Below are 5,745 nucleotides of genomic sequence, written 5' to 3' on the forward strand. Positions count from 1 at the left end.
GCAGATGTTTCTTCCAGACTAGGAGGTCAAGGAATCTAGCTGGGGGACATAAGAAGCTGGAAGCAACAAGTGCACAATCTAGTGATACACTCGGAGTACTGACAAAATATTTCTGCCCATCGTAGGGGCTTTTCAGGCTTGGCTGTGCATTAGAATCACCTGATGAATGTTAAAATCTGGCCCAAATCCAGGTCCCACCCCAGAAATTCTAATTTCATTGATCTGGAGTAGTGTCTGTGCTGTCAGGATTTTTTTTTTAATATTTTATTTAAATTCAGTTTGCCAACATAGAGTATAAACCCAGTGCTCATCCCATCATGTGCCCTCCTTAGTGTCAGGATTTTTAAAAATATCTCCCAGATGAGTCCGATGAGCAGTCACTGATCTCTGAAAACCAGTCTTGTCACTTCACTGTTTTCTCCAAACCACCATCAATCTTTGCATTTTCCTGTGTTTCCCAAATGGCTCCATTAAAATAATCAGTTGGGAAGCTTCTTAAAAATACAGATTCCTGGGCCCCACTCTAGGCTTACTGAATCAGAATGTCCAAATAAGTCTTATCGGGCAAATATGAGAAATACTACACTAATTTAAATTATATTGGCCCATTTTCATTTGATTAATGTATACTTTATCTATTTGTTTAAAAAATATTTAATGAATACCTAATATAAGCCCAACATTGTTTTAGCTGCTAGGAATACAGCAAAAAAACAGGACAATTCCATGTCCTTGTGGATTTTATGTCTAGGAGCAGAGTAAACAAGCAAACAACTGAATTTTAGACAGTGATAAATGTCATAAAGGGCTAGAAGGTGACAGGAAGTTATGGCAGGGCGTTATTTTAAAAAGGGTGGCAAGTGAAGGCCTGGTTTGGAGAAGCTGCATCTGAACAGACAACTGAGTGATAAGAAATTGCTTATGAATTCCATTCCACTTACACTATTTTTATTTATTTATATTTATTTATTTATTTATTTATTTATTTATTTATTTATTTTCACTTACACCATTTTTAATCGTCTGAATTAGATGAGATTTTCTTCAAGATCAGGGACTGTCTTATATTTTTGTATTCTCCTATAGCAACCAAAGTAGGACTTTGCACAAGCAAAGAACTCAGTGAATCACTCTAGACTCAAAAGCATTTCATCCTTAAATATACCTTTAAAGACAACCAGCAGAGGATGTCATAAGTTACCCGCTTACTAAGTAAAGGAAAATCCAGGAAAATGCATTCAATATTACTCAGCCCAAGGCAAGACTCTCTGCTTGCTTCCAGCTGCTAGTCACAGTTACAGATTCTTATTAGGAAGTCTTCAAAACCTGCCAAGATCTGGTCCTCTGTGCATGACTACACACTGATGAGATCAGACTAAGTTGTGATTATCAGTTTTTGCCACCTTTCATTTTGTGAGGTAATGTATTATCTTTGTACTCAAACTTCTCACCGATGTCTGTGTGCCTTTAAGTCTACTCAACCCCTATTCTCATAAGATAATCAGCTGAGTTTTCCAGCAGGCTCCTGTATCCTCTTATGTCTCTGTAGGCCAAAAGAGATTCTTTTTTTTTTTTTTTTTGAGATTCCTTAATACACACTTAATACACAGAAGTTTTAGTGAAACCAATTCAGATGTCTGGGGGGGGTGGTTATTCACAATTCCAATTTGAAATTCACATGGCCTTTAGGAAGGCTTCTCATTTCTTACAAGATTATTGTGTTCTTCACATGCTTTTCTTGGGTCAAGAACAACACAACCAGGACTGGAAGGCTCCCCCAGGTGGAAACATCATTGAGTAAGGAAATTTCTGAACAAGGACTTATTGAGGCCAGTGTGTTTCATACCAATTCTACAACCAATTCCCTGTTTGACTTGGACAAATTATTTGCCCCTGTTGAGCCCCAGAATCTTTAGTTGGAAGATGTGATGTCCTTTTCTTTGATGACACTCATGATTGTCATGAAGACCAAATGGAATTAATGAAAGGAAAGAGCACTTAAAAGCATGCTGACTGCTATGGCCTTACAACATACTGTCATCATAGCCAAAGTAATTCACCCTGTTCTTGTACTCCCTACCGTACATGTTTACAACCTATCAGTCCCTCATTTCTGCAAAGAAATTTCAAAGGTAAGATTCTGTTGAGAACTCCTGCCCCTTAGGGCTGTGCTTCTGATAAGCCCTCCTGATTTATCTTTGCTTTTCTCCAAGGATGTGCTTAGATTACCCTCTGCCTGGAGTGACGTCCTTTCAGTGGTGTCCTCAGTGACTATGTCCCCTTGGCTGAATTCCTGAGCCCGGCTCTCATTAGGCTCATAGATTGTCATTTAGCCCCAGTCAGTTGGCTCTTAGCACCTCCAGTCTTGCTGATTGTTAATGTTCTGGGTATAGAGACTGTGTCTGAAAGTACAGTGTCTTACTTTGACGAGGGGGTGGGGAGGGGGAGAGCCTGAGATTTATATACTTCTTGGCATCCTTAGCTCAGGCAAACATTTTCATTAACAGTGACCTTTAGGACTGGTACTGGGTTGAATAGCGTCCCCTGAAATTCATGTCCACCCAGAAGCTGTGGACATGTTCTTATTTGGAAATAGAGTCTTTGCAGAGGTAACTGAGTTAAGATGAGGTCATACTGGATTAGGGTGGCCTGAAATCCAGTGTCTGGTATCCCAAAAAAACGACAAAAATTTGGACACAGAAGAGACACAAAAACAGAAGGCTAATGCAGTAATGGAAGGAGAGGCTGGAGTGATGCTTCTATAAGCCAAGGAATGCCAGGGAGTGCCAGCAGCCACCAGAAGCTAGAAAGAGGTGAAGAAGGATCTTCCCTAGAGCTTTCAGAGGGAGCACGGCCCTGCCAACACCTTAATTTCAGGCTTCTAGCTCCAGAATTGTGAGAGAAGACATTTGTGCTGTTTTAAGTCACCCAGTTTGTGCTAATTTATTACAGCCTCCCGGGAAAACAAATCTAGGAACACTGAGCATGCTGTAGAGTGTGGGAGTGGCCTTCTGGGGCCACCATTCAGCCTGGGACAGTCGGCTTTTGGGAGACATGGAGCACGGTTTTTATTTATTTATTTATTTATTTATTTATTTATTTATTTATTTATTTATTTGGAGCACTGTTTTAAAGGAAGGGAGTCAATGAAGGCAGTAAACGGAGAAGGCAGGGAAAAAATTGGTATGGCCTGAATACACAACTATCCAAGACAATGTTTACAAACTGGATGTTAAAGGCCTTTTCAAGGTCCCCTCACAGAAATGGTTTGCTACACACCAAAAAGGTTGATCTGGGAGCTGGAGACAGAGACAGGGGAGCAAGTGAATGAAGAGATAACCACCTATGATATTCAACGTAGTAAAATCGACCTATTTGGCAGAAACTATGTGATTGTGGATTTCATAGCACCCGTCGCTTGAGATCATTGGAAGCTCCCATGGGGGTGACCTGGGGCTGTTGTGGGCTGGTGGACCCCTTGAATTCCGGTGTGGTGGCCTCAGTTTCCTCCATTGTTCACAGGATGGATACTTGGGACAGACCACCTGGGTCTGAGTTCTGGCCATTTCATTTACTGGCAAGTTTGCACTTCACTTGCTTCCTCTCCTCACCTACAACGTCAGAACAGAAATGGCACCTCCCTTGGAGCTGTCAGGATTGAAAGAGTCTGCATAAATCGCTTAGAATGGCACCCAAGATGGACGACAGAAGCTTCACTTGCTTTTTTCATCATCATCTTGTGCAGATGAGGGAGACCAGAAGGGTGAATTACCTCACTCTTGCAGGAAGAGGAGGTCCCGCTGGGGAAAAGAAGGTAAGTGCAAAGCTGGACGTTTACTTGAAAATGGAAGCTTGAAAATACTTCCTCCCCTGGCACAATTTTTTCAAAGGCAGAGTTGTCTTACCGTTTCCACTACTATGGACAGACTCTAGCTATCCAGAGTAAAGAGTATGAGGTCCTATGCAGTGCTCCCTATTTGGGATTCCTGGGATATCAGGGCCTGGCCCTATCTGACTCCCCGCCAATCAGCCAGGCATACAGCTGGTCAACGTGCGTGGACTGACAGGAAGGAAGGGACAAGCTAGCTCTGGTTGACTTGCCTCATGCCCCTCCTTTGCTAGAAAGGCAGGCCTCGGATCCTCTGGCCCTGAAAGGAACAGGAGCACTCAGGACACCTCTGGAAGGATGGCAATTGCCAGCACAGGTAAAGCACCTGAAGCAGGGAAACCGAAGGGACCCGGCTGTAGAATGGAGCCCCACCCCTGCTGGCTCTCGGCCAGGCCCCATTTACTCACATTCTGGATCTTGCATCTGAAACACCGAAGAAGCTGTGTTCCCCCTCAAGGGCCGAAACAACAAAATTGATCATTCTCTGAGTTTTGCACCAGGTCCTCAAACGCCTGATAACATCTAGCCAGATCCCAGACCTTTAGCTTTCAACAAACCTGGGCTGACGCTGGCATCGACACCCCCGTCTTGGGTGACTTATAACACCTACGAATCACCTGTCACTCACCTCTGATTGGACCCCACCCTGGATCCCGAAGGAGCACCTACCCGGAGCCCCCAGCCCGAATCTCCCAGACAGCCCTCTGCTGTTGGCGCTCACTCAAGCCTGGCAAAGCTTCGATTGCCATCCTGCCTGAAGCCGGGAGCCCTCCTGGCTGAGCCTGTGGGACCCCCACTCTGGGTCCTCAAACGGGTCGGCCTGCGTCGCCTCCACTTTACCAAGTGCGGACACAACGTCGCAGATGTTGCCCAGTGGCCGGAGTCGGTCCGCGCCGTCTTTCCTTCCACCACCCGGTGCGGGGCCAGCCCGGTGCTGCCCTGTCCCCCAGGCTCCGGGTGCGGGGCCAGCCCGTCCCGCCCCCCGGCTCCTCCCGCACCCGGCCTAGGGTCCGGGGCTGACACGTAGGGAGGCTGAGGAGCAACTCTGCACCTGCTCATGGGCTAAGGCGCCAGGTCCGCACGCCCTTGCGGAGCTTCCTCGGCCGCGGGGCCCTGTCCCTTGTGGCGCTTCCCGCAGGGCCGCGGCCTCCCGAGCCCAGCCAGGAGCCGCAGACGCACATTTGCTTGGTCACCGCCTCTGGGCGACTCCGGGCAGGTCCGGCAGGTCGGCGGGCTCTCCAGACCTCTGGCCTCCCGGCCTCCGCGGGGGGCGGGGCCTGGTGACCTCAGGGCGGGGGGGGGGGGGTGCTCAGGGCTCGGCCCCGCCGGGGGTAGGGTGGGGCGCGGGCCTCGGAACTTTGTCAGGAGCGGCGAGCGGGGCGGGGGCGGGGACGGGGAGCGGGGCGGGGGAGCTGGAGGCGGGGGAGCTGGAGGCGGGGTGTGGGGAGCGGGGGACGGGGTGCGGGGGACGGGACGGGGTGCTGGGTGTGGGGAGCGGGGGACGGGGACGGGGTGCAGGGTGTGGGGAGCGGGGGACGGGGTGCGAGGTGGGGGAGCTGGAGGCGGGGAGCGGGGTGCGGGGGACGGAGAGCGGGGGACGGGGTGCGGGGTGGGGGAGCTGGAGGCGGGGTGTGGGGAGCGGGGGACGGGGAGCTGGGAGTGGGGGACGAGGTGCGGGGAGCCGGGTGCGGGGCGGGAAGCCGGGGGCGGGGCGGGGTGCGGAGTGCAGGGCGGGGAGCGGGGCGGGGCGGGGCGGGGAGCTCCGCGGCGGGGCGCGGCGACGGCGCTTCTCCTCTGCGCGTCACGGGGCCCCCGGCGCCCCCCGCCCCCGGGCCGAGCGAGAAACAGTCGAGCGG

This window comes from Canis lupus, chromosome 3, assembly GCF_011100685.1.
Source record: "Canis lupus familiaris isolate Mischka breed German Shepherd chromosome 3, alternate assembly UU_Cfam_GSD_1.0, whole genome shotgun sequence".
NCBI lineage: Eukaryota > Metazoa > Chordata > Mammalia > Carnivora > Canidae > Canis > Canis lupus.